General features: G+C 39.2%; 1 protein-coding gene across 2 annotated transcripts in view; it reads right to left on the bottom strand.

Moving 5' to 3' along the window:
* The window catches only part of LNX2 (ligand of numb-protein X 2), a 75,881-nt gene that overhangs the window by 45,492 nt on the left and 4,287 nt on the right, over window positions 1-26,102 (bottom strand). Inside the window, exon 2 of one of the 2 annotated variants that reach the window (XM_033236538.1) lies at window positions 7,626-7,750. The exons of the other annotated variant lie outside the window; for it this stretch is intronic. The gene's annotated coding sequence lies outside the window, so the exon portion shown is untranslated. The remainder of the gene's footprint in view (window positions 1-7,625; window positions 7,751-26,102) is intronic. 2 annotated transcript variants of the gene reach the window in all.

The raw sequence follows: 26,102 nt of genomic DNA, 5'->3' as shown, positions 1-26,102 counted from the left end.
ATTATTATTATACTTTAAGTTCTAGGGTACATGTGTACAATGTGTAGGTTTGTTATATATGTATACATGTGCCATGTTGGTGTGCTGCACCCATTAACTCATCATTTACATTAGGTATATCTCCTAATGCTACCCCTCCCCTGTCCCCCCACCCCACAACAGGCCCTGGTGTGTGATGTTCCCCTTCCTGTGTCCAAGTGTTCTCATTTTTCAATTCCCACTTATGAGTAAAAACATGAGGTGTTTGGTTTTCTGTTCTTGCGATAGTTTGCTGAGAATGCTGACACCAAGATTTTTGATCTGAGCAACTGGAAAGATGGGGTTAGCATAACTGAAATGCACAAGTCTGTAAGAGAGTGGGTTTAACGGGTATGCTTAGGTTGGAATATGTAAAAGTTGGACTGCCTGTTAGATTTCTAAGAAGAGACACTGAATAGACAGTTGCACACACAAGTCCAGTACAAAGACGAGGACTGGGAAGATGATATAAATTAGGAGACGCTGGTGTAAAGATGGTACGAAAAGTCATCGGATTGAATAAGATCCCTAAAAGAGTGTGGATGAGTGTAAGCAGCCAAGAGAAGGGCTGATTCAGGACTCCGCCTTGGCACCTTTCTGGGGGATGAAGAGGACCAGGCAGAGAGGAGTGGTCATTGTGACTGGAAGAAAATTAGGAGAGTATTGTATGGAGAAAGAGATAAAGTGTTCCAAGGAGGAAGAAATAATCAACTGTGTCAAATCCTGTAAGCAAGTAAAATAAGATTAGGACTGAGAATTAAGCACTGGATTTAGAAGCATGAATTCATTGGTGACCTTAATAGTTTTGGTGGAGACACTGGAATGAGTTCAAGTGAGAACTGGAAGGGAGGAGTAAAGAGTATAGACAATTCTTTTGAGAAAATATGCTATATGAAAAGGGGAAATCTTGTATTTTGGTAGGAAGTGAGACAATCAGAGGGGACAGCATTCCACCCCATTAAGAAAACATTTTTCACCCCCATGTTTACAGGTTTATGATTTGCATCTATCTACATTCTTAACTCCTTTCTTCTTTTGTCGTATCTCTCCCTCTCCTTTCCAAAAGCTAGTTTCTCCTCCACCTGGGCTCATCCCTTTGGAAGCCTTTGTCATTTATCTCATCTTCCTTCAATCTCTAACTTTCTCCCCATCGTGTACAAAAACATTCATGTCTTATCAACTTTAAAAATAAAAACACATCATTCTTCTACAATGGTTACCCTTTCCCTCACCTCCATTTCACTTCCAATAGTTTTGAAAATACCATGCTCCAGTTGTCAACTCCTTACCTAAAAGGGCTTCTACCTCCATCAGCCACTGAGACTAGTTTCACTGTGGTTATGAATGTCTAACTGCTAAACCTAATAGCTCGTCTCAGACCCGCACACTACTTTATCTCTCTTCAGTATCACTGACGTCTCTCTACTTGAAACTCTCTGCTGTCTGAAACTTTTTTTTTTGAGATGACGTTTCACTCTTGTTGCCCAGGCTGGAGTGCAATGGTGCAATCTTGGCTCCCCATAACCTCCGCCTCCCGGGTTCAAACGATTCTCTTGTTTCAGCCTCCCGAGTATCTGGGATTACAGGCGCCTGCCACCACGCCTGTTTTCTTTTTTTTTAAGTAGGGACAAGGTTTCACCTTGTTGGTCAGGCTGGTTTCAAACTCCTGACCTCAAGTGATCTGCCCACCTCCGCCTCCCATAGTGCTGGGATTACAGGTGTGAGTCACCACGCCCAGCTTGCTGGCTGAAATACCATTCTTGTTCTGGTTCTCATCCTATCTATCACTCTTTTGTAACAGCTGTCCAATTACTTCCTTTAGACAAACCCCCAAAAAGTCAAATTGTTGGGCCAAAGTGAAAAGAAGTCTTCTGATTTACATTACAAAACTGCCCTCCAAAATGGTGAACAAAATTTGAATTCCCACTAGCAATGTATAAATATGCTAACTTTTTCAAATTTGTTCTAAGCCTAATTTTCTTTTAATATTTATAAATTTTATAGTTGAAAATATTTCATTATTTTAATCTACATCTTTTTTAGTCCAGCTAAATTAAACATACAATTATTATCCTTAGTTATCTTGTGAAGTGTCTGTTTATAATCTTAGCCCCAGTTTTTTCTTATTGAATTGTACTGTTTTTATCAATTGATTTGAACTCAATATATTAAGACACCAACCCTTTATCACATTATTACAATCACCTCTCCCAAGCCTCCTGTTTGCCTTTTAGCTGTCTACCAGCATAAAGACGCTGTCAGTTTTCATGTAATTGAATCCATCCATTTTCCCCTTTGAGAGTTCTTCCACCACTCTTATCCTCTTCTTCATAATGATGAGATAAAGATTTGCCGCTATTTTCTTCATGTGTATAGTTCATTCATATAATAAAAAATTTTGTATTATCACTTTATTCTGGTTAGTATGCAGTATGAGAATAGATCTAACTTTATTTTTCTCCCAGTTGTTAAAGTATATCTGCCTCACACTTGTGTTCAAAAACTGGGTCTTTATTTCCCTCTAAATGATCTGCTTCCTCATGGCACGTCTATATTCCCAGTGTCCCATAACTAGAACCAGAGGATCCCCTGTTTCTCTTTCTCACTCCTTGCCTCATTTCCATACCTAGGCACCAAGTTCCCCTCGATTCCACCTCCAGAACGTGGCCTCCCCTTTCTTCCATTCCCACCACCACTCTCAGTTATTTGTTGCATCTACTCTTTTAGCAAACTCAAAAGGTTTTCCAGTCTTTTTCCTGCCCTACCTTCCGTCACAACACTAGTATCCAAAAAGCAATGATACTATTTTCCCTGCCTAAATACTCTTCCGGAGTCCCCAACTGCTTCTACAAAATTACAGCCAAATTCTTCAAGCTTGCAGTCAAACCTTCCCAGATCTGACTCTAGTTTCACTTTCTGACACAATTCTACACATTTGTGCTTTGGCCACACCAAATTACTTACAACTTCCTGACCACAGCATCCTCTTCCCTGACTGGAATGTCCTTTCCTTCCTTGGAACCCAGGGCGTTCGTTTCCTGCAGAACCCCCACCCATTTACTGGTCAGCTCAGGCGAACACTCTGCTGTGAAGCTCTTCCCAATCCACCCCAACACACCTCTCACTATGTCCCTTCCACCACCACTTCCCACAGTTATCACGAACCGCACTGCAGTGGTTTGCAATCACTTGTTTGCATGTGTCTTCCCTACAGACTGAACAGCTGTTAAAAGACAGAAACCAAGTCTTAGTTATTCATCTCTATACCCCCATGCCTGACATGAGTATGTGGTTAATAATAAACCTGAGGAAAGGGAATATGAATGAAGAAATGAGTCCTCAACTTTTATCTGCCTTACCAATCCTACCAATTTTGCCTCTAGAATTCTTACTCCCACTACCTCTGCTGTAATTCAGGTTCCTGTTACTTCCCAATTATCTTCTAATTGCCTCTAGTTTCACTTCCTCATCACAAAAGGTGATCTCTTAACAAATAACTAAGATTCTATCATATCTGTCTCTATGTCCACCCATAAACCCGAAAACCCTGTGTCCTAGCCAGCTGTCACTTCAAACCATTCATTTAAACCATTCAAGTCTCTCTGTTTTCAATGTTTGTTAGTCTGTCTCTCGTACCTGCATAGTATCTTCCACTTTTTAGTTTCCCTGCCACCTCCCCTAATGGTATCTGCCACTTGTTATTTCATCCTCTTTTCTCCCTGCCCCCAACAACATACTTAGAGTTGTTGCTACTAATCTGCTGTAGGCTGAGTATTCAGATACTCAAACTTATTAGGAACCATATGCTAAGAGGAAGCCAACACTGAGGCTCAGAAAAGGAACAAGTAGGTGGCCTCAGTGCAGGGTATTAAACACAACTATCTATAGTGCTCAACCATCTTTTGCATGTACAGCTGACCTTTGAATAACACAGGCTTGAACTGCATGGGTTCACACATATGTGGATTTTTTTCAGTGAATTTATTAGAAAATTATTTGAAGATTCGTGATAATTTGAAAAAACTCACAGACGAACAATATAGCCTAGAGATATTGAAAAAATTAAGAAAAAGGTATGTCAAGAATGCATAAAATATATGCACATTTTGTCATTTACTACCGTAAGACATACATAAACTATAAAAAGTTAAAATCCATCAAAATGTATACACACAAAACTGTACATGGCACCACAGTTGAGTGAGATGTAAACAAATATACAGTATTAAAATTGTTTACAGATTCATTATTTATCATTATAAACTTTGTTTTTAACAAAGCCAAATCACTGTTATTTCTAAAACAAATTATAACAGAAAAGATGGTGAACAGGAAAGGATCCCATGGAGGTGTATGTTAAATATACACATACGGCCAACCCTAGACCAATTCCATTTCACAAATTTTATTTTCTTAACTTTTTATCTCTTTTTCTTCATTCTTCCCTTCCTCTGTTTCAATATTACGTTCTTTACTCTTACCCACGTTTTCCAAACAAAATCTTTCACAAAATCTGTAAGAAAAATCTCAATCAAGTGATCTGCATATGATTTATGAAAATATACCTTTGTCTAAGGACATCTGTACACAACAAGACAAAGCTAAACATAAAAGGAATGACTCTTTAAGACACTGCCAAGGAAATATAATTGAATAGAGCTAACTTAACAAAGAGGCTTTCTTAGTTTACCCCCAATGTTATAACATACAGTTAGATGTCTCTATGTAAACTTTAACCCACCTGCATAAGTGTCTAATAGAAAGTGCTTCTCTGAAGGTTGCCTTTCACTAAGTAGGCATTTTCCCCTCAAAAAAAACAAAACAAAACAAAAATAAGGCTTATGTTAGCCTCCCTGTTTTCTCTAGTCTCAATCATAAACTTCTTTATCATTAGATTACTACTAGAGAGAAAAACCTCTAAGGCCTATGCTTACCAGAAATCAATCTGTCCTTTCGTGGATGGCCAACTTCATTGAAATCTATCTTCCTAATTTCACAATAAAAATGGCACTCAAACAGGCCAATACTTTGAGAAACACAGCAGTTTATAAGTCCTGCTATGTGACATATAGGAGAGGCAGACATCTAATATAAGGATATCTGGGTCAAGTGGAATAAAAGAAGCAAAGTGTTATGCAAGTATGGGGAAAAGAGTAATTTCTATTGCAATAATTTGGAAAAGTTTCTTGGGAGAAGTACACTGGCTCCGAAACAATAGGAGGACTCTCAATGGGCAGTTATGGGGAACAAGGAACAACAGCTTTAAAAATTGGTATTTCAGGAATAGTTGATGCACTCTATGTGGGTATATGCGTGCAAGGGGGTGGATGGACAGAAAAGAGGGTCTGAAGGCTGGACTAGGTACAGAGAGAACGCGAGGGTTCCTGAGTTAAGAAATGATGTGACTAGATCCATGTGTCTGGGTAGGCAACTCTGGCAGCAGAGTTATGGCAATAATGAAGGGAGGTACAACAGAAAGTTACTGCAATGACCAAGATGACTGGTAATGAGAGCCTGAACTAAGGTAATCACTACGAACAATCAAAGGTGGAATGGCTTTGAGTAACATTTTAGTATATAAAAGTTTTAAAAGAGAGAAAGAAGCAAGAGGGTAAGAAAGCATAGACATATCAAAGAAAAGAGAATTATAAGGGAACTTTCTTCATATTTCCCATTAAATATACCTATATTCCCTACAATTCAAAAGTAGTTTCTCATAAATATAAGAATTTCCTGGTATCTCCAAAAGCCAAAATTTAATAATCCATTTACTATTTTACTCTATAAACTGTACTGATGAGAAATAAAATGTCTTTCAATTTACAACAAATGTCCATCATCAGCAGGAGCTGCAGCCTCAGGCCCTAACCTTCTGCTTTGAAAAACTGGGGCACTGTGCTAAACAATCTACAAAGCTTCTTCCAGCTCATTCCAGCACATCACTTAAGGGTAGGAACGGGTAAGGGTCTCAGCACTGTTTTAAAAAAAAAAGACATGATCAACACCTACAGCCCACATGTGGCTGAAATATCAAAGTCCAATTACCTAAAGAAAAACAGTGCAGCTAGAAAAAGGTTGACACCTAGGCCACTAAAATTAGAAGTGAAAAAACAAGAACACAGGACAAGGACAGAATATTAGGATTTTTATCAAACAAAAGGGGATGAGACCGAAGTCACAAAATCATACACAGTCTAAATTAAACAGGGATTAACGCATGGGGTCAATTTTGACATATAAAGGGAATAGATCTGGAGACGGAACTATAATAGCTAACATTTATTTAGAACTTACTTGATATCAGGCACAGTATCAACCAAAATGGAGAATTAAGATTTAATCCTCAAGATAACCCTGAGTTGGATACTATTCTCACATTCCTCCCCACTTTTCAGATGAGGAAACTGAGAGTAAGGCCTAAGATCTAAAGCTAGTAAGGGATGGAAACATGACTCAAATCAGGCAGTCTGATTGCAGAGCTATAATTTTAAAGCATATACTGTACCTAGTACTTAAAGTGTAGTAAATATGAGCAGGCCGCACAGACCGAAATATATACATACCTATACATACACAGTACATACATACACATACATGTACATATACACATATATATGTTTACATAAACAAGTGAATGACAGATCCAAGGGAAAGTTACCCTCTATCGTTAACTTTCCAGAAGAAAACATATATTGCCGTCTACATGGGGGCCAAAATGCTAGACGGACCTCATTTCTGTCACACAAAAAATGTGCCACAATTTTGTATTTTCACTTTTAATTTTTACTGTAATAAAATGGAGGCTTCAAAATTGACACTACTTTTTATATCCATAAAATTCAAATAATTATATGCTTCTGTGTTCAGATATCAAAATCAATTCAAATGAACATAAAACTGAATAGCATCTCAAATTCTGAGTTGCCCATCAATCTCTCTCAAAGCTGCTTGGAAAACATTCACTTACATTTGTCATGGGACACAAAATTTGTACAGTGCTTTGAATGCAACCTTTGTATATAAAAGGGTCTAGACAGAAATGTTTTAACCAAGCTTGAAGCTTTTCTCCTAGGGCTTTAAGATACAGATACCAAAAGGTGCCTTTGTTTACTCATTGGGAAAACACTGTCTTCTAAGGCGACTGACCACCACTTTGTAAATTAGTGCCTCAAGATCTGGAATCCCACTTGGTTTTTCTTGCCAATGGCTCTAGGTGATCTGAATAATTTGGGATATAACTGCCTCTATCTTTATCTACTAGCATCCTCATTGCAATCTGAACTTGTGATTCTAGCAAAAGAAATTCACTTATGTTACAGACAATATACGAATGTTCTAACCAGGTAAAGGTCAATTAGCGATCCATATTTACAAAGCTGTAATTAGGAAGTAAGTTAGGGATAGACAATGTAAAGTAAAAAACAAGCAACAACAAAGGTATTTTGTAAGAACAGAATAGCACCTGTACTTTGGCAACTCTTTTACTTTCCTCCAGATTATTTTAATGGAAGGGACGAATTTCAAAGGCACCCCAAAAAGGCAAATATTCAGCAACTTTCTCTCACATCAAACTTTTACACTTTGGATCTCAAACTTAAGAAACATACATCTAAATATTTAAACTTGTGGGTCTTGGCTACCAATGGCAGCAAATATCACCCAAAGAGTATTACGCCAATCCTGAAAATCTTTTGGTTGCTGTTTCCATGGAAATAGCCTAGATGAAGAAAACCTAAGAGTAAAGAATAACACATTTTTTAAAACCACTTTATCTTGTTTTCCCCTATCAGTTAACCAGCATGGCACATAACAGGCACATCAGCTACGTACCAGAAAATCCATGACTCATTCAACAAATATGTGTCGGTTATCTGCTGCATGCCAGGCACTGCATCGGAGGATAGGGTTACTTGGGAGAGCTCGCAGAGTTTAGTCTACTACAAAGACATTTCCTAGCCAATAACACAAACCATCCCATTCTTTGGTCATATTAGGTTTCTGAAATCCAGTATACATTTTACACTCACATCACTTTTCAGTTGGGACTAGCTACATTTCAAACCCAATGTCAACAAAAGGCTAGTGTCTTGTTTTGGACAACACGGGTACAGATATTCCAATGGGGATGAAAAGCATGCATATCAGGAATTAGTCGTTTCCTCAAAGAATATAAAATCTAACCACTATACAAGCAAAATATATATGGTACAGAAACATAACTGTAGAATTACTCAGTAAGTAAAGAAATCAGTAGGAAGCATTAATATATAAGAAACTGGGTGAGCAACTGTGTGTAGAATTCTTTCAGCTGCAAATGATGGAAACCCTGACTGAAAGTGGCTTAAGTAAAAAATAAGATCGGTGTGACTGACTCGGGGCTTTCTCCCAACCCTGCTTCCTCTAGATTGGGTTCATTCTCAGGCTTCATGTGGTAGCTAGTCCCCAGCAGTTTTAGGGGCACAGTGCTAGACCCCATTTTCTGCTTCCACAATATTGCCAACAAATGCCCCAGAATTACATCTTCCTATTTCTAATGGCTGGCTTGGTCATCGGCTACGCTGAACCAATCACGGTAGCCAGGGACATGTGACGCTTTAATGGGCCAGACCTGGGTCACTTCTGCAACAAGGCCTCAAGTCAACCTTCCCAGAATCACACAGACTAAATAAAGTGGCTTAACACTGATAAGCCTGATGTATGGCTTACCTTCCTTTAAGCATATTACTTGACTGCTTCAGTTGATAAACAATCTGGAAGAGTCTTATAAAGTCCATTTCCAGTGATTGATTCCTTCACAGCTCAATTTATTCGCTATTACTACATGCTGGACACTATACTAATTGCTTTACAAGCAGTATTTCATTTACTCTTTCCAACAAACCCTATGACGTAGTTACTATCACCATTACCATTTTATAGATGAGAAAAATGGGGATCCAAGGGATTAAAAACAACTAGGCTATCAGTGATTGGAATGGGATTCAAACTCTGGTTCATCTAATTCCAAAGTCCACATTCAGCAGTACCTGAAATTAAGAAAGTCTTACTGTTCCCTCCCTCTTCCCCGTCATTAAAGAAAAGACAAGAAAGGCACTATATAAGCAACATGTGATGCAATTCCACAGAAGCCACATGATTTATATCACTCTGTCTGCAGACACTGCTGAGTAAACTGACGACAGCCCCAAAGAAAGACAACCGCATTAATAAACTAGAATGATACCTCTCTAAATTCTAACTCCTCAAATAAGGCTACGATTTGGTGTAATTAACAGTATAGTTAAGTTCTCAAAAATTCTCAGCCACAAGCTCATAAATATCATTGAAGCAGAGAGAAACAAAATAAAGTTTGTAAAATAATATATCATGCAAGGACAATTAAAAGTTCTATTATTAACATTTTCCCAAAGTTTTTATAATTTTTATTTTTAGAGACAGGGTCTCAGTTCTGTCATGTACGGTGGAGTGTAGTGCTATAATCACAGCTCACTGTAGTCTTGAACTCCTGGGCTCAAGCGATCCTCCCACCTCAGCTTCCCGAGTAGCTAGGATTATAGGCATGTTGAACCATTGCACCTGACCTTCCCAACAATTTACTATGAACATTTTCAAACACACTGAAAAGTTCAACATTTTCAGGGTAAACACTTGTATTTTACAAGTCTACCATTAAGATTTAACTATATGTGCTCTGTCACATATCTCCTCATCCTTCCCTGTTTTATCACTTCATGATCTTCAAAGTAAATGCAGAAGTCAGTACACTTCTAAATATGACACAATGCATATCAGCTGAAGTTCCCTATTTGTTTACATTTGGCTTTTGAGGTAGAATTTAAACACACAAAAAAACTGTGCAAAACTTTTTTTTTTTTTTTAAGACTGCATTTCGCCATGTTGCCCAGGACTCAAGCAATCATCCTACCTTAGCCTCCCAAGTAGCTGGGATTATAGGCATGTACCACCACACCAAGTAAAATGTGCAAATCTTAAGTCTATATTAATTAAGCTTTTGATAAATGCATACAACTATGGAACCCAAATCCCTATTAAGAGAACAGAATCATCACTCCAGGTTTTTTTATGCCCTTCCCAGCCAATCTCAACCCCCATTATCTCTAGAGACAACCTCCGGTCTGATGTTCTTTCCATCATAGATTAGTTTTGACTATTCTAGAGTATCACCTAAATGGGAACATAGAGTACGTACTCTTTTGCATACAGCTTCTCTTACTCAGCATGTTTTTGAGACTTATCTATGCTGTGGTATATATCAGTAGTCTGTTTCTTTCCATTGCTTGGCAGTATCTCACTGTATTGTGTCCCTTACTGAAGGACAACTGTGCTGTTTCCAGTTCCTGGTGATTATCAACAAGAACTTCTATGAACATACGTTTTCATTTCTCTTGGGTAAATACCTAAGAGTAGAAAGGTTGAGTCCCAGGGAAAGTAGATGCTTAGTTTTGTAAGTGACCACCATACCTTTTCCAAAGTGGTTGTACCATTTGACTTCTCTAACAAGAATGTATAAGCTTTGGTTGCTCCATATCCTTTGTCAACATTTGATGCTGTCTTTTTAATTTCAGCCATTGTGTTATGTGTGATCAATTAATATTTTAATTACTTTTGAGTTGAATCTACTTGTAAGATACAGCACAAAAATAATTGAGGTACATAAGATATAGGGCAATATTAAGAGAAATTATAATATTATAAATTTTATATATAACTTTAAACTTTTTTCTACTTTCAAGAAGTCACATGATTTAAACTACATTTTCATTCAGTGTCTTATAAAATAATTATGCTGTCAAATGTTAGCACTGTTGCTTAGGAAACTGGTATCAAAACACTAACTTTTCTTTCTGTTTATCTTTTACTACTTAATAACACCAACAATTTATGGCTCACTTAACCTACAATTTAGATCAATAATACAAATTGAAAGATATTTGTTAAAAAAGAACGCTGTCAATGTCTTCCTTTAAAATCTAATTCCCATTTGCTATACTAAAAGATTTAGTCACCTTTTCTAACATAATTCCATCTTGGAACTATGCCCTTTAATTAAGTTCTGGGGGACCAAGAATATTATCTGATGCCACTCCTTAAAATAAAAACAAAAACATACCTTGGTACAATTGCACATTCTGAATTAGCTTGTAAAAGCAGCACAACTGTCCTAGAAACAGGCAAATCACTCTTGGATATGTTATGATATTTTTCAATACAGTATGCTTATGTAATCGATGCCATTATAGAACTCAGTAGGTGACAGTCCAAATCAGTAAAGAGACATCTACTGATGACAAAGAAATAGTAACAATAGCCACTTAGGGAAGTCACTAGCGGTGCCGGAAAAGATAAACAGTTTCACGGTCAGATCCCATCCCCCCCCCCCCCCCAGACGGAGCCTCGCTCTGTCGCCCAGGCTTGAGTGCAGTGGCCAGATCTCAGCTCACTGCAAGCTCCGCCTCCCGGGTTCACGCCATTCTCCTGCCTCAGCCTCCCGAGTAGCTGGGACTACAGGCGCCCACCACCTCACCCGGCTAATTTTTTGTATTTTTTAGTGGAGACGGGGTTTCACCGGGTTAGCCAGGATGGTCTCGATCTCCTGACCTCGTGATCCGCCCGTCTCGGCCTCCCAAAGTGCTGGGATTACAGGCTTGAGCCACCGCGCCCGGCTAGATCCCATTTTTTATGCAGTCTCTTACCTGTCAAGGGGCAGCCAATCTGTACATAGTTATTGTTGACTTTTCTTCTACACAAATGTCAACAACGGGGCACAAAATTTTAAGAAACGCTTCCTGACTACCTTAATGTCATTGCACCTAACAATGACAAACTTCAAATTGGTGAAAAAAAAAATGACTATTATGTATTCTACCAAAAAGGAGATGTCCAACTGCCATTTTAACACATACCTATCTTACTCATACCACTCTGCAATGCACCAATTTGTTTTGCTGTTTTTCTGAAACGTTTTCCTTCCTTACAAAAGGCCGGGCACGGTGGCTCACACCTATAATCCCAGCACTTTGGGAGGCCGAGGCCGGCAGATTATGAGGTCAGGAGATCAAGACCATCCTGGCTAACACTGTGAAACCCCGTCTCTACTAAAAATACAAAAATTAACTGGGCGTGGTGGCAGGCGCCTGTAGTCCCAGCTACTTGGGAGGCTGAGGCAGGAGAATGGCGTGAACCCCAAAGGCGGAGCTTGCAGTGAGCCGAGATTGCGCCACTGCACTCCAGCTGGGCAACAGAGCGAGACTCTATCTCAAAAAAAAAAAAAAAAAAAGAAAAGAAAGTATGTTAAAAAAAAAAATTCACAGTATAAAATGAACCATACTTTTTCCATGCTATACTATGGTACCCTCTCAGATGAGGAGAGCAAGCATGGCCAGCAGATCCACACACTGGGCAGAGTCAGCAGTGCACTCCGTGCAAATGGCTCCTCAGCTATCGAGCACACTATGGGTGATCAAAGAAAGAGAGGGCAAAGAATAAGAATAAGGAAGGATTTAGTGGAAGTCCTTGGACACTTCAAAGAGCATCACAAATTTCATCCACCGTAAGTTTCACTGTAGATTACACGCATGCCCAACAACTAGAAATAGCAGCAAGAGCAAACTATGGAGATATATGGTAGAAGAGATTACACACCTTTTTTTTACTCTTATCTGTTTTTCCAGATTTTCTATGAATATCTTTTACCAAATGTTCTACCATTTCATTATTTTATAATATAAAAAGTAAAAAATTCTACTATTCCACAAATTAAACTTAAAAAAGAAAGAAAGAAATCTATGGCTCAAAGAGTTGAAACAAAGAAGGTAGTCTTTTTTTGTTGCAACCCCTTTTCTTATGCTTGCTCCTAAACTGCCATGTCCTATTGAATTGCATTATTATTAAGTTATTTTCTATTTGATCTTTTTTCTTGCCCTGTCTTTTGGTGCTCACCTACTGAATTTTAATGGGGGAAAAACAGACCTTTTCTGAAGAAAACGACAAACAAAATGAATACACAGAACCACGTAGGTAAATATCTCACTAGATAAGGATTACAAGAAGGGTTTGATAAAATCAGAGTTCTTGCTGATAGCCTATTACAGAAGTCAGGGTAATTACATGCTTTTTCCGGGTCCAGTCTCTGCAACACAGAACCAATTACTCTGTAACCCCCTTACCCTTCCAAACATTTCACCACATAAGCTTGAAGACCACTAACCAAAATTAAACACTGAAGAAGTTGAAGCAGTATATAAAGAACGTAACTATTCCTTTCTCTAGGTTTAATAGAGAGATGAATGGCAGACAGGCTGACAGACGGACGTGTGGACACAGATAGATAATGCAAGCAACAAACAGGTTTTTCCCTTTCAGCCTTTAAAACTGAAACCAGGGTTTCTATAAAATCATTCAACCGCATTAAAACAAAACAATTCCACTGAGTTTCTATCGAAAAATCATCTCATTATGAGTCCAAGAACATGACTGTGGCCATTTACTCCTGGAACCTCTCTCTTCATTGGCCAGCTATGTGGCATAAACTAAAACGATCTTTAAAGTCCTTCTCAGCACGAAGAAAGAAAACAATTATGATTCTATCAAAACTTTAACTTTTCATATAACCCCAGTACAGTAAAGAGTAAGACAGCTTTTGGGATCAAAGAAGTCTGGTTTCCAATCACAGGTAACCATATTATTTTGTCCAAATTGTGTATTACCTCTGAAACTTTCTGAGCTCCAGTCCTTAAATGCAAAATATCGACCTTACAGGGTTACTATGACAATTAACTGCTAAATGAAACTTAAAGTTCCTAGCTCAGAGATAAGCCACAGAGCAGTCACGCAAATGGCAGTTACTACAATGATTAATACTGGCAGTTGCACAATGCTGCCTACTTATAGTTCACAGAAAGAAAAGCAATGTAACACTGAAAATATTCAAACTTTCTAGGGCAATACTCATAAATTACTGAAAACAATTTATCTTTTTTCCCCTCTAGATCTAACATCATATTCTACTTGAACTCAAGGAAAAGACCACCTTTCCCACACCCCCTTTTTAGAAGAACAAAATGGATGACCTGACAATCCTTAAAATGAAAGCTATTCTAAGAGTGTCCACTACAGGCCGGGCACGGTGGCTCAAGCCTGTAATCCCAGCACTTTGGGAGGCCGAGACGGGCGGATCACGAGGTCAGGAGTTTGAGACCACCCTGGCTAACACGGTGAAACCCCGTCTCTACTAAAAAAATACAAAAAGCTAGCCGGGCGAGGTGGCTGGCGCCTGTAGTCCCAGCTACTCGGGAGGCTGAGGCAGGAGAATGGCGTAAACCCGGGAGGCGGAGCTTGCAGTGAGCTGAGATCTGGCCACTGCACTCCAGCCCGGGCGACAGAGCAAGACTCCGTCTCAAAAAAAAAAAAAAAAAAGAGTGTCCACTACAAATATTAAAATTGTAAAGGGACAATCTGCACTTGATGAACACTGTAAAATGCACAAAGACATTTCCAATTAGCAAAGAGATATGTTAAACAAATAATTTTTAATTAAGCACAACTTGTACTACAAAATTCCGCGATAATCAAGCTTTTTAGCAGCATTAGTGTACCAATTATGTTTTATTCCATGGTTGTGCTATATTTGCTAGATCAAAGCCACCTAGTAAATATCCTATTTTAAGTTATCATGAAGATGTCCAGATTAATTTTTACTGTGTTCAGCATTGCCTTGAAAAAGGATTAAGCAACAGAGTCATGATTTATAGCGGAAAGAAAAAAAAAGGAAAGCTCAAAAAGGCTCAAATAATCATTTTGTCCACAATCATATCCAACAAAGAAAACCTCTGTTTTCCTTAAGGTTACATTAATTAAGGTGGGATCAGCAAACAAAAGGTGATCAAGTTAAATTTCAAAAAAAAATTAGCAAAGTAAAACAAATTTTGCACTATTTTAAATCAAGGTACAGAACAGTATGAGTTTTAAAACAGCTATGTATTAATATATAGATACACACACTAGTTTATACACACAAAACATGCCTGGAAGGATATACAAAAAAACTAATAGCAGTCAACTCTAGGTGAACCAGGTAGTTGGGGTGAAGAGCTCACCTCAGGCTTGTTTTTCATGATCTATCTGAACACATACACTTTCATGCGTATGGAAGTATATTTATGGCAGGAGCAAGGGAGCATGCACAAAAAGAAATAAAGTAGAAATCAGAAAGCAGTCAAGATCGGTTCTTATATACATGATTAAAAAGCAAAGTACAGAAACAAGATCTTTACATCAAAAATAAGAACAATTTTATGGAGCACTAAAAATGAAGTTGCATGCTCAAGACAATGCTTTTTCTTTACTGCTTCATTTCTGTTTCAAAAGTAAATAAGTAAAACACAAACCTAAATATTAAGTATATTTATCTGCAAAGTTATTTCCTATCATAAAAATGGGAGAAATGTAAGTTATTACTACATTTAAGAATCTTTTTCCAAGACACATTGTTTACACATATTCGATTCAAGCTTACTGAAATGTCCAGTGTTGTAACACATTTCTAAGAATCAGTTTAACATTCAGCTGTAATCACACCAGCACAGAAATAGACAAATTTGTGTTTTCTTGTATTTACTTCCTCTACTGCTGCTTAAGGGAAATCTACTATGGCACTCCTAGTTTCTAAAAACGCACCCCAACGTCAACTGATGAGTCATGGGTCACACTCCAAGTTCTTATGTACCAAAGAAAGCAGGGCACTAAAGTCTTACACATAAATTTAAAAGACTGTCTAATAAGCTCGGTTACAAACCAAGTGTTCTTTACAAGGTAACATAGATGACAGTTTTTAAATGAGGCATGAAAAACTTCAAAATAAAACTGCAAATTCCACAAAGATGGATAGAATTATTTACTCTTTTTCCGACTCCTAATAACTGGTAGTGTTTTGTTTTTCTTAATTCAGAACATACGAACATAAAGTACTGTTGAAATACTGACAGGTACAAACTCAAGTTTGTAAAAACTCAACAAACTCCCAGCTTCCTGAAAGTCCAAATTATCTGAGAAATAATTTTCTATATGCCTTGTTTTGACTCTTCATTATTTCCAGTTTTCGCTATTTAACCATTTCACTGACTGGGAAACCTCCAGGAGACGGTACAAAAGGGCAGGAAGCAAAGATGACACTGTTTGATTCCTTTGGGCATTATTAGTTAAATTTCCCTGGTGAAGAGACAAATAGCTAAAAGGAAACCTGGAGACCGGCTATAGATTCTAGTAACCAGCATAACAGACCATTGAGATCTAATCACATCATCTGATTTTCCTCCTAGCATTCGTCATTATCCTTTCCATTAATTGCTTAACTATTTACTGTTGTTTCTCTTCCTGCCCCACAGCACGTAAACTCCATGAGAACAGAGATCCCACCTGTCTTGCTCATTGCTATAGTCTCACCATGTAGAACAGTGCCAGGCACTTAACAGGCATTCGATAAACACCCCGTGGGAAAGGAAGACATATATGTATTCAGTTATCTTAGGACCTGCAGTCATGAAAAGGCTAAAATTTGTGTTTACTTGAAACTACTCTTTACTCATAACTTCTAATAAATTTTTATTCTGCCTTGTTACAAGACTCTAAGCTTTTATCATTTAAAAATGTTATTAAAATAGAGTAATTGTACTGAAATTATAATCTAACTAGACTAGGTTTCTGAGAACAAGAACTTCTATAATTCACTTTTCTATCCCAAATATCTAGAATGGTAGACAACACAGAACAGGCATACAAATATTTGTTGAAAAAATTATTTTAAAAGAATTATAACTAGTGGAATTAGTAATGTTTATTCTCTATGAATAGTTTATGATTTCCTGCATTTTCTACATTAAGCATGTATTAATTTAAAAAATATACAGTGTGATTTTAAAAAAGAAAATCACATGTATCCCTTATACCTTCATGTAGTTCATAATGTATGCAATAAGGTAAATCAAACAGATGTGCTGCTTAATCCCCAAGAGTAACCAAACAGAAAAACATTCTTTAAAATTGAGATATTGCTAATTTTTAAATTACATTTAAAATATTACTTTTAAGAATATTAAGCTTTACTGTCCAGAAAGATATCCTTCCATAAATCCTAGTGTAATAAGATTGAGTACTTTTATTAAACATCAGTCAACTGATGTTTGAGTTTTTTTTGTTTTTTTGGTTGGGGGACAAAGTCTGGCTCTGTCACCCAGGCTAGAGTGCAGTGGTACAATCTTGGCTCACTGCAACCTCTGCCTCCCAGGTTCAAGCGATTCTCCTGTCTCAGCCTCCAGAGTAGCTGGCACTACAGACATGTACCACCACGCCCAGCTAATTTTTGTACCGGGGTTTTGCCATTTTGACCAGGCTGGTCTTGAACTCCTGGCCTCATGTAATCCACCTGCCTCAGCCTCCCAAAGTTCTGGGATTACAGGCATGAGCCACTGCAGCTGGCCTGTTTTTTATTAACAGAACCATTTTCTTTTCAAAAGGTTCATATAACCAACAGAGTGATTTTTATTTTTTACTTTTTTTAAGAGACGGAGTCTCACTCTGTCACCCAGGCTGGAGTAGAATGGCACGATCTTGGCTCACTGCAATCTCTGCCTTCCGGATTCAAGCAGTTCTCCTGCCTCAGCTTCCCAAGTAGCTGGAACTACAGGTGTGCATCACCATGCCCAACTAATTTTTGTATTTTCTAGTACAGACAGAGTTTCATTATATGTTGGCCAGGCTGGTCTCAAGCTCCTGACCTCAGGTGATCTGCCCGCCTTGGCCTCGCAAAGTGCAGGGATTACAGGCATGAGCCACCACGCCTGGCCCAGAGTGATTCTTTTTGAAGACAAAGAATGTTATATTATAAATAAACAACTTAAGAACTACAAAATGGTTTGCTTTCCTCCAGCACCAACTTTCAGGTGAGCCCAAACTGTAGAAAGAGAAAATATAGTCACTATCACATTTAGAAAGACTAAAATCATGCAGAGCAACTGTGTTACAGGTAATAATTTTATAGGAAAAAAGTTAATACAACATAAATTAGTTGAAAGTTGACTGATGTTTAATAAGAGTACTCAAGATTTTACCATCCTTCTATATTCTGCAAAATGGATTCATTAAGTTTTTAATCCTTTCAAAAAATAGGTACTATACCATTGAAAAAAATCCAGACTCTCAAAATAAATCCTGAATGGTTTCTTAATGTTATTATACTCCATTAAACATAGAAGAGAAATTCAAATGTGCTAACAAATGTACTACACATACCTGGAAAAAGAATAGGTCAGTGTCCCAAAATAGAATTATGTCTATTTTTAGCAAAATCTGAAACTAGTCTATTGAAGTATCAATTAATACATCTCATCTATAATAAAAGCACAAAGCCTAAAATTGAGAAATTCATGAGATTAATAAATATTTCATATGGGAACTAATTGCTATGGACACTTTTGAAATCTATTAAATAGCCTTCACAGAGTGGTCTTAAAAGGTCATGCACAGCTACTACTGATCAAATGCTTGACATATTTAGTAGCAGAGGCACAAGACACAACAACATGCACCGCGATACCTGGCCTCTCCCCACCAATTTTTTTTTTTTTTTTTTTTTTTTTTTTGAGACGGAGTCTCGCTCTGTTGCCCAGGCTGGAGTGCAGTGGCGTGATCTCCACCCACTGCAAGCTCCACCGCCTCCCGGGTTAACGCCATTCTCCAGCCTCAGCCTCCCTAGAAGCTGGGACTACAGGCGCCCGCCACCACGCCAGGCTAATTTTTTTTGTATTTTCAGTAGAGACAGGGGTTTCACCGTGTTTGCCTGGATGGTCTCGATCTCCTGACCTCGTGATCCGCCCACCTCGGCCTCCCAAAGTGCTGGGATTACAGGCGTGAGCCACCGCGCCCGGCCCTCCCCACCAATTTTATATTTCAGCTTCAGCTAAACCCAGACTACCGACTGTTTCCAAATTGGTATCTTGCAACTATAAGAAATAAAAACAACAGAGAAATTCACACTAGAATATACTATGAAGCTGAGAACTGTATTCTAGCCCAATAACTGACATCAATCCCCCCAATTTAAAATTACTCCATGTATTTCAGACCTTTCCCTCTCTTTGCTATAAGCAGGGTCTCAGCAATACGTACAAAATATTTTGTTTGGAAACTTATCTCACACCATATAAAAAATTACCTCCAAATGGACTAAAAACCTAAATGTAAAACTTGAAACTATAAAACTCCTAGAAGAAAACATATGGGAAAAGCTTCACGACACTGGATTTGGCAAGGATTTCTTGGATACGACACTAAAAGCACAGGCAAAAATAGACAAATGGGACTACATTAAAATTAAAACCTTCTGCACATTAAAGGACACATCAACAGAATGAAAAGGAGAAAACAGTTGCAAATCATATCCGATAAGGGGTTAATATCCAGAATATGTGAGGAACTCCTACATCTCAACAACAGTAAGAACAAAAAAATGGGTCAAGAATGTGAACTGACATTTCTCCAAAAATGATACAGAAATGGCCAACGAGCATGTAAGAAGTTCAACATCACTAATCCCAGAAAAACGCAAATCAAAACCACGAGATATCACCTTATACCCATTAATATGGCTAATATTAGAAAAGAGCAAGTGTTGGTGACAACATCGAGCATGTAGAGAAACTGGAATCCTTTTGCACTGATGGTGAGATTGTAAAACAGTGCAACTGCAATGAAAAACAGTAGGAGGTTCCTCAAAAAGTTCCACTACCATGTAATCTAATAATCCCACTTCTGGGTATACATCCAGAAGAATTCAAAGCAGGGTCTCAAAGAGACATTTATACACTCATGCTTATGGCAGCACTATGCCCAAGGAAATTCTGTCACATGCTAGAACATGGATGAACCCTGAGATCATCATCCTACATGAAATAAGCAAGTCACACAAAAAAAGACATATACTGTATGATATCATTTATATGTGGTATCTAAAGTACTCAAATTATAGAAAGTAGAAGAGTGGTTACCAGGGGCTGGGGACAGGAGGAAATGGGAAGTTGTTTAATGGGTACAGAGCTTCAGTTTCATAAGATGAAAAAGTTTTGGAGATCTGTTGCACTGTAATGTGAATATATTTAACAGTGTACACTTAAAAATAGTTAAGATAGTAAATTTTATGTGTTTGCCACAATAAAGAGAAAAAGCTGAAGCAACGTAAAATATTATTCTGTTAAACATTCATTATTTAGGTAGAATTTCTTTTACTTCAACCACTGAAAATTCAGCATCCAAACTGAGATATACTGTTAAGTGCAAACCATTTCACCAGATTTCAGTACTTAATATGGGAAAAAAGAATGTCAAAGCACATTAATAATTTTATATTGATGACATATTTTGAACATACTGCTTTAAAATATTGAATTTTAAAAATGTTATGCTTTAAGAACAATAATTAGAGGGGAATGTGGGGTCAATGGGACTGTGTTTGTTTTATAAGGTTAAAGATTGGAGCACATTTATAGGCTGGTGTAAAAAAGAAAGCAGGGAGAAAAAGATTAAACATAGAAAAGAAGGGAGCTAACTGATGAAGCCACTCCTGAAGGAGACTTGCAGAGATAACAGGCACATGTGGAAAAACAGATCTGAGACTTAAGTAGGTAACATGTGGAAAGGGAGAGACAGAAAAATTCTAGAGAAATCACAGATCATCTCATTTCCTCCATGAAATAACCAGACTATCTGCAGACTATATAGAAGAGGTGGAGTTGGATAAAAGGGTTGGTAATGATGAGATTTTGGAATAAATCATGAGCGATGAAGAACAAAACCCTCATTGGGGTTAACAAGACCCGTATGATCAGGCCAGGCCTCAGTCCCTGCCACGGTCCCAGCTCTCTCTCATCTACCTCCTCCCCTCCCTCAAAGTGCTGTCCATCGCTGACTGCCTCCTCTGAGGGTTTACCTGTGTAATACCTACTCAGCCAGATATCTGTTTAAGGACAACTTCCTCGGGAAGTCTTCAGTGACACCCCACTCTGCAGAGACTATGGCAGTTTCCCTTCTCATAACCCAGACAACACCCTGTGCCAGCACCATCCAACAGAAAGATCACGTGAGCCACAAGTGTCATTTCAAATGTGCCAGTAGCTATGTTTAAAAAATAAAAAGAGGGCCGGGCGCGGTGGCTCAAGCCTGTAATCCCAGCACTTTGGGAGGCCGAGACGGGCGGATCATGAGGTCAGGAGATCGAGACCATCCTGGCTAATACGGTGAAACCCCGTCTCTACTAAAAAACACAAAAAACTAGCCGGGCGAGGTGGCGGGCGCCTGTAGCCCCAGCTACTCGGGAGGCTGAGGCAGGAGAATGGCGGGAACCCGGGAGGCGGAGCTTGCAGCGAGCTGAGATCCGGCCACTGCACTCCAGCCTGGGCGACAGAGCAAGACTCCGTCTCAAAAAAAATAAATAAATAAATAAAATAAAATAAAATAAAAAGAAACAAGTGAATGAATTATTATTTTTGAGACAGGGCCTCACTCTTGTTGCCCAGGCTGGAGTACAGTGGCACAATCACAGCTCACTGCAGCCTCAACCTCCTGGGCTCAGGTGATCCTCCCACCTTAGCCTCCCCAGTAGCTGGGGTCACAGGCACATGCCAGCACACCTGGCTAATTTTGTGTAGAGACAGGTTTCGCCATGCTGCCCAGGCTAGGCTCAGAATCCTAGGCTTCAGCGATTCTGTTGCCTGGCCTCCCAAAGTGAGTCACCATGCCTGGTCGAATTATTTTTAATATTTTATTTAACCCAATATATCCAGAATATTATCTTGAATTGCCTCTAGACTGTAAACTCCATGAGGATACCACAGCATTCTTAGCTCAGTGTCAGAGCACTCAGTAGGGACTAAACATTTACAAATTGACTGAGGGGTACGGCGGCAGGGGGTTAAGGGGCATTTCCCTGCATTGAGGACCAGCCATTTAATTGGTGATACCAAAGCAATGTGGAGACAGAAGCAGAGTTAATCTGAACAGGGGCGTTATCTGGCAGGTACAGCACAAAAGACAAGTTCAAGGGAGGCAAAGGTGCCAGTGGGAAGCATATTCCAGGTGTTTAACCATGGGCTTCCTAACTGGATAGAGATGCTCTGCAAAGCCAAAAGGTGTCCCTGCAGCAGGGAGGGGAGGGTAAGGTGGAACAGAAGGACTGGCACACTGTTGCGGTGAGGGAGGGGGGTATTCTAATAGAAAGTGTGGGTATTGAAAGAGCTAGAAAGACAGGAGAAGAGACTGAGGTCCAACGACAGGATATGTAAGTTTAAGCTTTCTAACATGGAAAATTTAGGGAAATGACAAGGTGCCAAATGAATGTTAAGATACAGTGGAAGCAGGCTGGGTGTGGTGGCTCATGCCTGTAATTCCAGCACTCTGGGAGGCCGAGATGGGCAAATCACCTGAGGTAAAGAGTTCGACACCAGGCCAACATGATGAAACACCATCTCTACTAAAAATATAAAAATTATCCGGGTGTGGTGGCAGGTGCTTATAATCCCAGCTGCTCGGGAGGCTGAGGCAGGAGAATCGCTTGAACCTGGGAGGTGGAGGCTGCCGTGAGCCGAGATTGCGCCACTGCACTCCAGCCTGGGTGACAGAGCAACACTCCGTCTCAAAAAAAACAAAAAAACAGTGGAAGCAAAGGTTACCCAGCTACAAATGATTAACTCCTCGAATGAAAATGTCTTTTAAGAATTTAAATTCCACAAGGGCAGAGACAATCTTTTATGTGCCATCCAAGCCCAGCACTTCTTAGATACTTGTTAAATACAACTAAACTGAAAGTCAAAGTTCAAATGTTAAAAATCACATATAAGTAAAACTGCCTTTGCAAAAATTACATCAGTGAAAAAATTACAGCAGTGGAGAGATCTTAGCCAATTCTCCTCTTGCTTTTAGCTTTAAAGCTGCCCTTAATTATTCCTGGCCTAAAACCAAGCTAATTTTGGGAGACATTTAGTTTATAGTTTAAATGGTAACAGCCCGTCCCCAAAATTCAACCGCCTTTGTAAAGCTAATGAGGGACCACCAAACTAGGCAACTGAGGAACCTGAATTCAGCTAAGGTGTAGACATAAACAATTGCCAGCCACTATTCCAGAGGTCACAGGATATGCAATGTTCCCAATTACTCCTGCAGATGTCACTACTGGAGAACCTAAGATTGGCCTTTTGAGGTATCTGTTCAGGTTTTTTGGTTGGACCCACTGACCACTCCAGTGGCCTCACCCAGAAGCCACTCAGAGCATAAGAGGACCATTTCCCACACCGCTATGATTGTGCCCCCAACCAATCAGCAGCAAGCACCCACTGACTAGCCACCTCACCCCTTCCCCCAGACTACCTTTGAAAATAGCCCCCAAATGCTCAGGTAGGCTGATTTGGGTAATGATAAAATTTCAGTCTTCTGTTTAGCAAGATCTACGTGTGCAAAAACTCTTTCTCTATTGCAATGCCCCGCCCTGATAAACTGGCTCTATCCGGGCAGTAGGCAGGAAGAACCCACCGGGCAGCTACAGAAGAAAAAGCCACAGTACTGAAATAAGATTTAAGTAAAGGTCTCCAAGTTATGTGTTCAGTAATTATTTATTGGTCTAAATGATAAGCGTTCTCACAAACAATTAAGTCTTTAAGATTAACAGCCGAAATCCCAATGGGGAAGGGGGTGGCAGGTATAAATATTTTCCAGACTTACTTTACTTTTTATCTGTAAAACAAACTAATAGCCAAACAGAGCCTTGGAAACTGAGAGGAAATAAAAACACACTCAAAAGTGTTTTTTCTGTTCTCTTATTCAACACAATAGTCATCAATACAGAATACTTCTATGTCCAAATGTGGGTTTACCCCCACACCTGATACACAAAGCAGTGGACACCAGCGGGGTGTCCTCTAATTCAATTCAGTTCTGACACTATCTACCTAGAGATAGCCTCAGATCCCAAAGCTGAGGGCTCAGTTTCCAAGACTGCTCCCCTCTCCACCAGACACCAGTCGCAAGTGCAGGCCTCAGGAAATTCTGACTGGCCTCAATGTGGAGTTCTCATAATCCCTCTTTGGGTTTAATTAACTTGCTAGAGCAGTTCACAGAACTCAAGGATACACTTACTTAGGTTACCAGTTTATTATAAAAGATATTACAAAGGATACAGATGAGATACGCAGGGCTTAGGTATGGGAAGGAGTGCGGAGCATCCATGCCCTCCGGGGGCGTGTTACCCTCCAGGAACCTTCGTGTGATCAGCTATCCAGAAGCTCTCTGAACCCTGTCCTCTTAGGCCTTTTATGAAGACTTCATAACATAGCTATGGTTGGTGAAAATCACTGGCCATTGGTGATCAGCTTCCCCTTCAGCTCCTCTGCCCTCCCTGGAGGTTGGTGGTAGGGCTGACAGTTCTAACCCTCTACTCCAGTCTTTCCAGTGACCAGGGCCCATCTTGAAGTTACCTAGGGGCTGCCAGCCGTTCAGTCAACTCATCAGCATACAAAGACACTTAGCACTTTGCAGATTCCAAGGAATTTGAGAGCTGTATGCCAGGAAACAGCGAGAAAGACCAAACATATATTTCACAACATCACAGAAGCTTTACTATAGCCAAACACATCTTATTTTACATAAGACATAGGCCCTCGAAACTTGGCTATCAACACTTTTTACACTGGCCCCTATTACATACTTCAGAGCAATCTGTTATTTAAAATAATTCTAAAATTACTTTTCAAGAAAAAAAAAGTAAACCCTCATTTGTTTTACATATGAAGGTGGTATGCTTTTAAAGTGGACACACAAGAATTGTTTTATAGTATGTTACTTGTCTATTGCCTATTTTCTATTCCTCATTTCTCCTGCTCAGCCTAATTTTTTAAGAAAAAATAATTTTTCCCTGCATAATTTCTCCACTGAGGTAAAGTGACTGTCAAATTTATCATTCCTCAATCCCCAGGCTGGAAAGATTAAACATATAAGCTATGCTTGCATCCCATCCTTCACAACACTTCTGTTCCTATCTTTCCAGCTATCTTTATCAAGACTTGAGCGGCTCTGCCCTGGTGTTTTACAAATAACCAAGAGAGGACAAATTTATGACGTGGCTATTGTCAGTTTACCTCTGAACAAAGCTATATCTCTATAAAATAGTTTAATCATAAGCCATCAATGTTACAGTTCCTGTATCTTCCTGTAAGAACATGAAACACTTCAAGCTTCCTCACTGGATCAATTCTCTTTCGCTTTTCCTCTGACCAATGACTGTTTCAAAGATTTGGAGAAGTCTGTGAGCCAAGCCAGATCAAAGCCAATTTGGATCCAATTTGTTCATTAACACATGCTGTCAACAAAAAGAGTCAAACTCTGCAACATATTTGAAGAGATTTACTCTGAGCCAAATACGAGTGACCATGGCCCATGACACAGATCTCAGGAGGTCCTGAGAACACGTGCCCAAGGTGGTGGGGGTGCAGCTTGGTTTTACACATTTTAGGGAGGCATGAGACATCAATCAAAAAATTTTAAGAAATACATTGGTTTGGTCCAGAAAGGTGGGGCAACTGCAGGGAGTGCGGGTGGGGTGGGGGGAGTTAGGGGGAGTGGCATTCCAAGCCATAGGTAAATTTAAGTTATTTTCTGGTTGCCAGTTGGTTGAGTTTGTCTAAAGCCCTGGGATCAACAGAAAGGAATGTCTGGGTTAAGACAAAGGATTGTGGAGACTCAAGTTCTTACTTTCAGAGGAAGCCTTCAGGTAGTAGGCTTCAATAGGCTGTAGTAAAATGTTTCTTACCGGACTTAAAGTCTATGTTAATGTTAACGTCAGAGAGGCATAACAGGTCATGTCCGACCCCCACTTCCCAATCGTGGCCTGAAACTGTCTCTCAGGTTAAATTTTAAAAGACCCCTGGCTGAGGAGGAAGTTCATTCAGATGGCTGGGAAGAAGGGGGAGCTTAGAATTTTATTTTTGGTTTACAATACATTAATATTTGCTTAAGTACTTAGGGATTCT

The sequence above is a fragment of the Trachypithecus francoisi genome, unplaced genomic scaffold (assembly GCF_009764315.1).
Source record: "Trachypithecus francoisi isolate TF-2019V2 unplaced genomic scaffold, Tfra_2.0 Contig01461, whole genome shotgun sequence".
NCBI lineage: Eukaryota > Metazoa > Chordata > Mammalia > Primates > Cercopithecidae > Trachypithecus > Trachypithecus francoisi.
The sequence above is the reverse complement of the archived record's forward strand: the minus strand, read 5'-3'. Positions and strand labels throughout refer to the sequence as shown.